The sequence below is a fragment of the Camelus dromedarius genome, chromosome 1, assembly GCF_036321535.1.
Source record: "Camelus dromedarius isolate mCamDro1 chromosome 1, mCamDro1.pat, whole genome shotgun sequence".
NCBI lineage: Eukaryota > Metazoa > Chordata > Mammalia > Artiodactyla > Camelidae > Camelus > Camelus dromedarius.
Window position 1 is genome coordinate 100,326,005 of NC_087436.1, and position 12,343 is coordinate 100,338,347.

Here is a 12,343-nt window from a genome sequence, read left to right on the forward strand (position 1 = left end):
AGACAAAATCTATTTGATTAAAAAAAAACTACCACATGAAGAACAAAATTATGCTTGAAGTATTTGAAATGAACAGAAAATATAGATATCAAATTAAACTAGCAGAATACATTGACATTATTTAAAAATTCTATAAAGACAGCAGTTACTTAAAGATTATTCAGACTTTAAATATTCTAGTCAGATTATAAAGACTCTAAAAAAAAAAGCCTTCTAGAATCTAAAGCAAGACAAATTAAAATGGTTAGAGAGAGAAAAACAGAAAGAGAGAGAGAAAGAGAATAAGCCACAAACACAAATCCAGGAGACAGAATATATTTATAGTCAAATAATTAGAAGAATATTTGGGAGCAATTTATTAAAAATACTAAGAAACAAGTTGAAAATAATTTCTGGGATACCCAAGCCAACATATAAAATAAAATAAAATTTGAAAAAAACCAAAACCTGTGTATAACTAGATGAAAAAAAATCATATTTCAAAAGTCTTTCAACTTTCTTTCATTAAAATTAAATTTAAAAATTGAGAAAAACATTCTGCCTTCCAGTTTCACATGTAAGGAGCTTAGAAGTTGCCAATCCATCCTAACAACACATAAGAAGTTGAACAGTAGAAAAATCAACACTTCTTGAATACTTATGATGAATACTTAAACAGGGCAAACTGCTGCCCCAAGATGAGGGGAAACAGTCAGAGGAAGACAGGGCAGAGGCACAAGTGGAAACTGCTGTGGGAACCGGTTCCAGGGGCAGGGAAACCTGTTCCGTAATTGATGAATTGCTGGAGGCTCTGTGAAGGCAACTCTGAGAGTTAAAAACTTCAGGGAGATCCAGTCACAGAACTAGAAGTACCACTGCAAATCTATTAAAATGAATAAAATTTTAAAAACTGACAATACCAACTACTAGCAAGGATGCAGAGAAACAGGAACTCTCATTCATTGCTGATGGGGATAAAAAAGTATACAGTTCATTTTGGAATATAATTTGGTAGCTTTTTATAAACCAAAACATAGCCTTCCCATATAATCCCAAAATAGTTCTTCTAGGTATTTACCCAACTGATTTGAAATCTATGATCACACAAAACCCAGTATATGAATGGAAGCAACTAAAACATCATCCAATAGGTGAATAGATAAAATAATTATTGTAGCTTTATATAATATAATATTTCTAGGAGCAAAAAGAAGTGAGCTACTGAAATATGAACAAACATGAATGGACCTTAAAAAGAATATTAGTCAATAAAAAAAATATGATTCAAATTATATGACATTTTGGAAAAGTCTAAACTATAAATATAGTAACCAAATCAGTGGTTAGTTTTCAGGGGTGATGGGGACATAGATAAGGGGAAATAAGTGAAGTGCAGGGGATTTTTTATGTTGGTGAAACTATTCTATGTAATATTGTAATGGCAAATACACAGCGTGACGTATTTGTCAAAACCCAAAGAACTTTATGGCACAAGAAGTGAACCTTAATGCATGTTAATTTTTTAAATTTATTTTGGATTTGGGGGAATATAGGAAGAAATGCAGACTGTGACAAGAGACTCTAATGGTTTTACAAATGTATGCAGCAACTTTGTTGAAGCAGATGGAGTGAAATGTTGTGTTACACAGTTTTAGAAACGTTTAGAGTCTGTAATTCTAAAGACAAAAGGAGGTGCACATACGCACTGTATTCTAATTGATAACCTTTTTTTTTCCCCATGGGAGTCAAGGTTAACAGTTCTAATATGGCTTTAAATGTGCACTGAAACGGCACAATTAAGTACGTGGAGTGGTTGATGGTAGCCAAGTTTCTCACCGTTAGAAGGGAATTTATAGATAAGCAAGGAGAACGCTACAATAATCCATGTGGTAATGAATGAGAGTTGGAGTCATCATTGTAAAATCGTATTTAGTTTACTACAGGTACAGATGATTGCGCTGAAATCTATCTATCTATCTAGCCATCCATCTATCTCCACAGTTTAGTTTACACACATATCTTGCCTTGCTCTACCAGCTGAGCATCCCTTAAAGCAATGATGGCCCAGTAGCACTCAGATCTTGGTTTCTAGTAGCACTCTTCAATAAGAAGAGTTAGAATTCCTTAAAGATATGGATGATTCTAGGACTGGGTAAGCAATATACAAGATGAGCCTGGAGCATCTTGAAGTGTCAGAAAGCATAGAAGTGCTAGGAGGGGAGGAAGAGAGGAAGAAAGGAAGGAAAGAAGACAGACACCATATAGATGGAGGTATGTCAAAGGGACATAGAAGCCAAATGAAAGGATTCTCAATGGTTAAAACTGGAGAAAAATTGAAAAAGGAAATATTTAAAGTCGTATTGGATTATGAGCCAAATGTGAGTGCCATCTGCAAACAGCACACAGTACAAGTAGTTCACAGAAATTACCCTGAGTCATCGGGAGGTGCTTTGCAAACTTGCTTTGGAAGTTATGCCACTCCTGAAAAGGGATGCTTCTTGTCAGTGAGTGATATGAGCACCTAAAAGCCCCCACACCCCAAGTCAGAACATTCAACTGATGCCCTTTATGCCCCTAAGCTCTCCTTGGGATCAGGATGAAGCTAGATTTCAGCTTGGCCTCCTTATTTTGTTTACCTTAATCCCTACCTTATCCCTACTCTCACTTCTGTTCAGTTTTCACCTGAGTACATTCTTGCAATAACCACTTGCACAAGAATCTCTATTTGGGGATCTACTTCAAAGGAATCAACTTAAGAGAAAGTGAGAGTGCCTTAAACTTTGCACCTGCCTCTCCTTTCTTTCAGTGATATGGTTTCATCCAACACCAGTCACATTTTTAGGATGAAGCCACCTGGCCTCCTCAAACTAAGATTTTCATAGCCTTTAATAAACAGAAATTTTAGAAATATTTGGTTTTCTCCACCTGGATGAAATTCAGAAAAAATAATTGAGTTAACAGGGTTATCTTATTAGGACAAAACTTGAATATATTTATTTAAATATGTAAATCTATACCTATAGCTATGTGCATAGTCTCAATATAAGAGTAGATACATGCATACATATGTGTGACTATATATGTAAATATATTAATATATACATATTAATGTATAAAATAAATAATACATATATATTAGTATAGTCGCAAATTAAAAGTGCAATTTAAATTTAATATGACATAGAATAAATGTTATTTATTATTTCTAGTATACCATAAAAATTCACATTATTTAATATTAGCTTTATGATAGCTATAAAAGATTTCTGCAGTTTAGAGAAAATAAATTTCAAAATTTCCCTTTTTCCTTCAGTTCTCTTTAGAAATATGATTGTTTTTAAATAAGAAAGAAAACTTAGAGGCTTTGTCTCAATAATGCAGCAACATGCCAGACATGCAACGTTGCCTCCAGTATGGCAATATATTCCTTTGGAAGAGCATTTTGCTGTGGACCGAACATAGTTTAAATCCTGAGTACACAGGAGACAGCAGTTGGCATGTGCTCTTCAGTTTGACAACTCAACTTCAGTTTTCTGCAGCCCAACACATCTTTATTAGTACATCAGCCCCTGTTATTGCTCAGAACAGAAGGAGCTGTGCTTAGGTATACATGAGAGGTAGTAGTTAAGTAGAGATTCCACTACATGTCAACTGTTAAAGTCACATAACATTTTGTGATTTCCTTCTCTCCTTTCCCCACTCCAGCCAAGTGGTCATGCCAATATTAACTTGTTGAAATGATTATTTTGATTTAAGCAATAAAAAGATATTCTATAAGACTAAATATACACAAGGTACAGTGCTAGGTTCTACGTTTGCAGCAATGTGTAAGACATTATTTTTCATTAAAGATATGTGTATTCTTTAAAAATCCTCCTTGTTTACATCTTTATGGAGTTTACATCTTTGTGGAGTGATTTTTTTTTTCTTTTTTTTTCCATTCATGTAGAGGATTTTATTTGACTTCTCTACTTTCATAAGCGATGTTCTCTGAACATTTGTTCTGTTGTTGAAAAATCACACTACTCTCTCTTCAACCGGTGTATTGAAATTACAATCCAAATAGTTGTCAGATATTATAAACTTGGATTCATTGCCATCTTTTTAATCTCAATATTTCAGTATAACCAGGCAGATAATTGCATTTTCATGGGCTGGAAATCATTATACATTCATTGTTTTGTCAAATAAATATTTGAATTCATCAGCATATTGTCATAATCTATGGAAGCAGGACTTGGACTTGACAACTATTAATACAAGTTATTGCACTACATTGATGATATCATGATAATTTCCTCTTTAGAAGAAGAAGAAGCTCAGGCAAAATTAAGACTCTTAGTCACCCATATAACAAATATAGGTTTGCTGAAGACTTCAGGTAAATTCAATGCCCAACTCAATTTAGGAAATGCTTAAGAATGAGTTGGACTTGAAGAATCAAAGGTAGTCTTGAAATTGTGAGAAATAAGTTACTATCCTGTGCAGGCACTATCAATATTCCAGAAGCTCAGAGGCTAGCATGTTTCATTCACTTTTGGCAAAATTATATTTCTCAAATAGACATCTTGTTGGAGCTCAACCACAGAGTCACCTGAAAGAAATCTGAATCTGAGTGGACAGAGGTAAGCATTAAATAATTTACAGAGTGGTGTTACAGGCAGTCCCACTAGGACCCTGTGATCCAGTAGCTCAATAGCATTAGAAGTATCTGCATTCAGAACATATACAGACTGGACTCTGGAAAAATAAAATAGTGCTACTCTTGGATTTTGGACTTGGACTCAACCATTTGAAAGATAACTGCTAGCTTATCATTGGGAGTTAATCAAAATTTTCCACACTTCTGAAGGGTGTCAGATAATTCTGAGACATAGGTACCCACTTATATCTCAGGTGTTGTCAGGGTGATGTTCAAATAGTCTGAGAGCAGCACACCAAATGTCACTTATCAAGTGGATATTCAAAAGCATGCTAAAGAATAAATTCAGGAGTAGTGCACTGCATACTTGAGAAGACAGCTTCACTGACCACAGGGACAACCACAGAGCCCTCCAAGGACATCCCCATTGTCATTGCTGTGTGGTCTCAGTTCTATGATTCTCTTCCATCCAAGGCAAAATAGTCTTCCCGGTTCACAGATGGAAGTGTCCAGATTGAAGAGCAGGTTTTTCTTTTGAAATCAGTACCATGTGAGCAGAAATACAGGCAGTTTATTTAATAATAGAAGAAAAACTAGGCTCCCAGTTTTAGGGGAGCATTTGGATTTTCAGACTCTTGGGCTCTAGCCAAAAGATATACTATATTGTCACACAAATAAGCTTCAATGATTGGGCAAAATTGTTATATAAAATGTTCATGTATGGAGAATTGGGGGATAATTATAGGAAGAAATAAGGTGGGATATGGGGATGCCCCTCCAAAACAACAAAAAAAAAAAAATAAAGAAATAAAAATAAATATAACCCACTTCCCAGCTCAGGCAGAGATTAAATGATAAGGCTGATGTGTGAATCTAATACCTTACTAGTTCCATGGATTCATGAAATAATTGGGCATTCAGTTCTTGGGCTGTGCACCCATGGTCAGAGACATGAAATATCTCTTGGACTGAATGGGATGACTAATATAAAGAATATATTTGGGAGAAAAATAATTTGAAAATGGAGGAGGGTACAATTCTCCAAGGATACAGACTAATGCAGAGTCAGCAAATGGATTACATCAGATCACTAATGGTAGTCCCCTGGACTTGCAAGTGTGTGTTAACTGAGATTGACACCTAATATACTCTAGACATTTCTTATCCTGTAACAGAAGCGACCTTGGAGACCAGAATTAAAGCTTTGTAGCAGGAAAATATTAATTCAACCCCCCAAACCCAAGACATATTTCTTCTGATCAAGATACATATTTACTATAAACACAGACAGGGGTAAAGAGACAATATTAAATGATCTTTCTTTATCTCTTACCATCATCAGAGCAAATACAATGTTTGCTATCCAAAATGGATAATGCAAAAGGCATTGCTAATTCACGCAAGTAATCTAAATTAAACATGAAGGAAATATTTATGATGAAAAGTACTGCCCTGGAAAAGGTTCTAGAATCAGAGAATGTGAATACAGGATTAAGGGAGGATGCAAATATATAACTAAATCTCTTTTCCGTATCACAGCTTTTAAAATATTTTCCATTTACCTTACTCAGTGGTCCTAGGGCAACATTTAAAAGCATGTGTACCCATAGAGACATATATTAGTATAGAAAACAAAGAAACATTGGACGTAGCAGTGTGGAATCCTGAAGCACTTGAGATGGATCATGATTTCAGCTCATGTAGCTGCATTAGGATGAACTGTGAATGCAGCCCATTATCAGTTGGCAGGGACAGTCAGACTCTATGCCATCTGCTTGGACATAGAACCAAGGAAAAAAATAACAATTTTGTTATTAGCTCTGTGGGTGAATAATACACCTGCAGAACAGAAAGCCTAACCATGGAAGGCAATGGATAAAATAAGAAAACAGGTGTATATCATAGCAGATGGCAGAGAAGGTCATTAGTAGATTCCAATCCCCAGAGGAAAGATGCCACTATGGTAATCTCATGTGACCAAGTCAGTGTAAGAGAATGGCTATTCTCTTTTAAATCTGTCATTTACTAATGACTGGTATTAGAAGAAATATATTAAGGCTTTGTAGAAAGAAGATTGGATTCCTGTTGGGTTATACATTCTCCCCAAATCTTCCACTTGTATAACCTGAACAAAAGAAGTGAAACACTATATGCTGATGACTCAGTTTGATGGGGAGCTAACTACCACTTTGTGTTCATGATTTTTAGGTTGTGTTTATCATTTCATTTGGCCTGGGGTCAGTAGTTTTCAATGAATTAGATAAGGTGGAGGATGGTGACCAGCAGAGCTTCCATCCACTGAGTGGGGACAAAGTAAGCAGTTATCTATCCAATAACATACTTAGGAGCAGTCTCCATGGAAAAAAGAATGTAGGTGACCAAGTGTAACCTCCCTGTAAATATGCTGAAAACTGAGCTCTTGGTAAATAGACTAACAATCTTTGATAGGGAAGAGTCCTCACCAAAGGAATAATTTTATTAGGACTTATCTGGCTTCGTAGTTTTATGGTAAATAAATCATAAGCTACAGATTTATGGAAGAGAATGACTACTTAGAAAATGCCACATAAACTGTCCAACTGTCTGAGTATAAAATGGAAATTTATAGTAAACTGAGTTAGATCAATCACATTTTCACTCTGGAAATTGTGACCAAGGAACACACAAAAAAGTTGGCAATGAGATATAATTTCCCAAATCACTTGTCTTAAAATTGCAACTCACTCCCAAACACATTTCTAATCTACCCTAGCCTTCTCTAGTTTTTTCCCTAATGCTCATGATTTTTTTTACATAGTATATAATTAATGTTTCATCATTTATAGTTTATTGCCTGTCTCTATTCATTGGAATATAAGAAGCCTGAAAACAGAAATCTATTCTTGCTTCATTGATTTATAGTAAACCCTCCAATAGTGACAAGTGTAAAAATAGGTGCACAAAAGTATTGAATGAATGAATGTGTTCCAGGTAAGTGTAGTGATGCAATCTGGAGCTACTGTGGACCATGTGCAAAACAAAACTGTGGGGATTCAGGTCGGGATTAAGAGGTTGGGCTTGTATGAATTATAGAAGTTAAGAAGGAGAGAGAGAAGGGGGAGGAGAAGAAAAGAGATAAGAGAATATGGAAGCAATGGAAGCAGGACCTGTTGGGAATGAGGAAAAGAAGAAAGGAAAGAGGAGAGAAGAGTATAGGATTAGCTCATCTCTAGAGCTCTTTTAGTTCTTGCCCTTATGATCATTGGTTGTTTACCTTTTGGATCCCTACAGAATTCTCTAAGAGAGCTCTGTATATAACTACACTACACCACATATTTCTCAAACATTTAAAAGGTGGATTTCCAATTTTTAACACACAAAGAAACTTTCTTAGAAAGAGTAAGTACCCCTGTAAAAATCCACTGCGAAGTATTTTTATCAAATTCAATAGCAGTATGAACAATAATAATATTAAAATCATCTTGATAGCAAGCAAAAGTATTCTCATTTTTCTTTAAAAATGCAACTTATTGACATTTCAAAATTTTAAATTTGATAATTTTGGAGATATGTGCATTTTAAAATTCCCAATAAATCTATGAAAATAAAATTGAGAACATTAGTGGGTTTTTTTGGAAACACATTACTTCTAGCCCACAATAGCTGTAATTACAGTTGACTGTGCTCTCCTTTTGACTTTGCAGAAACAGTAAATGTTAATGAGGCACTCATTTTTTTTTGTGTGCATGTGGAGTTGTTCACATGCAAAAGACATTAAAAATTCACCTGCTAACATCTGTGGTGCCTACAGACTTTGCACAAACAGTTGAATGCTTTACTTGGAATGATGCACAAAAATTCCTATTATGACAAAATATAAACTTATAGTACCTACATCTCATTATTTGAAAAAAGATAATAAAAATATTCTAAATGAAATAATTTTTCATACATTTTTGTGGGTAATGTAAGGATTCTACAAGAATAACTAAAAGAATCAGATAGATCATAAGGTAAAGGACATTGAATATTATAGTTAAAGCTCATTCTCTTATTTAGAGCACTCAGTATTTAGACCCTGAAATATTTTCTTCTCAAAATTTTTTTTAATATTAAGGGATTGATATTATAATGGTTTATCTAGAATGAGAACATTGAATCTATTAAAATGAAACAGAACATGTCAGCCAGAGGAATACAGATTGAGATGACTAGCAATGAAGCTTATAGAGCCATGGGGATAAAACAAAACAAAAAAGGTGTACTTTATTAAATAAAATAAATGATAGAAACCAAAACATTCATAATTTGAATGGCTTCTCTTCTACCCATTTGTGGTAGGCAGAGTAACAGACTCACAAAGATGTCCATATCCTAATTCCCTGAAACTGTGAAGGTTATTTTATATGGCAAAGGGGAATTATGTTTGAAGATGAAATTAAGGCTACTAACCAGCTGAGTTTATGATGAATTATCTGGAAATATTTGTGTGGATTCAATGTTATCATAAAAGTCCTTTCAAGTGAAAGAGGGAAGCAGAAGAAAAGGTCATGATCAATCATCATGATAAGAAGTCAACCTACCTTTGCTGGGTTTGAAGAAAGAAGAAGAGAGGCTTAAGCCAAGGAAGGCAGACACCTCTAGAAGCTAGAAAATGCAAGAAATAAGATTCTTCCCTAACATCTGTGGTGCCTACAGAACCTCCAGAGGAACATAGCCATGTTGACACCTTGATTCTAGTTTAGTGAGACTCAGAATCTCCACTTAGTGGGCCTATATCAACAAATGTGGTTAGATTCAATTGTGTGTTCCATTCACCATTATCTTGCACTCTTAATATCCATTTCCACATCTCTTCCTAACATTTCTGTCTGTAAACTGAAAAATTCACGTGGTTCTTTTGGAGTGTAGAACACTGCCTCATGGGTCACATCTTATAGATCCTACTGATACTTGAGCCTATTTGCAAGTCTAGAAGCAAAGGGGAATAGTAAGAATGGGTCCTGATAAGAATAAGTAGTGTATTGTAAGCTACTTTAAAGGAAGCCATTACAGGTTCCACCACCAAGTAGTATTAACCTCTTCAGAAAAGGACTTGGAAGAATTTATAGGCTCAGTATCTCCAGCTACCCCAGGAACTGTTCATATATCCTCATTCCAATTTTCAGAACCCTATCCTTTTCTCGATCAATGCAGTCACTCTAACAGCAGGCACCCTATGAGATTGGGAATTCAATTTGTATTATAGTTCAACCAGTCACAGGTAGGATTCATTTAAAAAATTTTGTCTCCACAGATACGAGCAATAAGGGTTTCATTCAGGGCAGACACAGGTTATTCATGCATGGAACTTGAAGCCCGGATCTCATCCTTTGTTTTCCCATACTCTGCCCAGCAATTAGGAGCAACCACCAATCTCACTATAGCCATTAGCTTGACAAAAAAAGGTCTTTGATAGCAAATTCGTCATTGCTCAGAACCTTCCCTCTTCTAAGTATTTGATTACGAGCATCCAACAGTGATAATTTGTGTTCTTTATTCCCACATCATACCATGGATTATCAGTGCCTCTTTACCACTAGAAATGGAATAATTAATGCCTTTAATTAGAACCAGATTAGTGAGCCAATTCCATAAATTCCAAAACTAATTCCAAAACCTTATTTTTAAGATTCTGTTCCTCTTGTACTACTTTCAGCACCAAAATCTATAATAGTTAAGGTTCTCCAGAGAAACAAAACCAATAGGAGATTTAGTTATTCATTTATTTATAGAAATTGGCTCACACATTTTTGGGAGCTAGCAAATCCAAAGAAAGTCAGGCAGGGTTTTTATTATAGTCTTGAGGCAATGGTCCTTCTTCTCTGGGAAACCTCTGCTTTTGTTCTTAAGCCCTTCATCTGATTGAATGAGGCTCACTTGTATAGTTGAAGATAATCTCCATTATCCAAAGTCATCTGATTATAAATGTTAATCACATCCACAAAATACCCTCACATTAACCTCTAGACTAGAGTTTGACCAAGGCCTATGCTTTTGGCACCATAGCCTAACCAAGTTGACACATAAAACTTAACCATTATATCCAGCAAAGACATCTTAAATGCAACTGGCTTTATTTTCCCTCTCAGTTCATAGTAGTGTAAAATTCAGTGACTACTAAAAGTTTAATGACACCGACTTTATTTATGTGGAGGTGTTAGCAATTTAACCAATGTTATTTTTATACCAGAAGTGGAAACGTTAACGTAACAACAACAACAACAAAAGACAAATAGTACTTTAGAACTTTTATGAAAATAGTTTTGACAGCATGGACCTTCTCCATTGGTTGGATAAACCCATAGAACTAGTTTGAGGATCCCCGTTCCAGTAAATTATAACTAGCTTATTTCTAGAAGTTTAATTATCAGCTTGACAGAGAGATGAGACTGAGATGATCTGCATTCTTTCTTTCCTTGAAGAACTATGTCACAGTTACCTAACTCCTTTTTCCCATGGTAAATTGGGAACAATGTTGAAAAGGTATCAAATCCAGTGTTAGTGAGTATATAATCTTGTAATTTGTTTGATCTCCTTTCTGCTTTGCTTTTATTTTATTAAATGAAATATGATATTTTTTGAGATTGATGGTTTAAGTTAGAATTTTTGCTGTATATTACACCAAAAAATGATCAATTGTTCAAAATCACTTTAAATAGAAATATTTTCATGTACTCTTGTGCCAATATATTACTAAAATACTTTAAATGAAAAATAAATGGCTTACATGATACATGTCATGTTGATATTCAATATTTTATTTTAAAATTAATCTGCTAAATTCTGAATAGTTCTTTTAATATTAATAGAATCCATTAACAATAAGTAAGTGAGCTCATAGTTCATTAGTAAAAAAATAATTCTTAGGTTACAATTTAAATGAAAATGCCTCCTAAAATAATCTTTTTAATAAATGTAATTTCTTTTAAGATTCATTTTAGACTCAGGGTAACAAGTCAACAGAACAATCAGCTATTAATAACAATCATATTTGTATATTATTTTAGAAAGCTTTTTGTTTTTATTAACTGACTTAGAAAAATTCTTCCCATAATGCAGAGAATAATTTTACTTTATATAGTATGTAGTGTATGGTTACTGATTTTGTCTTTTCTGAGTACTTGCATCAACTGCCTCCTCTTCTTTCAAAATTATTTGTTAAACTTTGACTAAGGCTTCAAGATATGTTTGCTTCAGATACTCTTTTTTTTCTTTTAGTCTAAGTTGAGAAGAAAAACTTGTGCTATGTAATGTGCTTTATAAGTAAATGCTATTTTATAATAATTTCAATGAAAAAAATATTTCATACTCATAATATTCTTATCACTAAAATAATAGTTTATAATTTTTGTTATTATTTTATACATTTTAAATAAGCATAATTTTGGCTGAACAGGACTCATTATTATTTACATTTTTTTTAATGGAGGTACTAGGGTTTGAACCCAGGACCACATGCATGCTAAGAATGCACTGTACCACTGAACTAAATTCTTCCCCACTACAGTCTTATTTTAATGCTTTGGAATGCATAACTTGAAATCTAATTCTAAGTTCAGGTGATTTCAATAATACGTTTAACAGGTGTCACAACAGAAAAAAAAATTCATAAAGATATACAGATGTAAAAAAAGTAAAATATTTGGTGTAATTATTAAATCATGGTGCTTTTTTTCTATCCAATCCCCCAATTATACAGAG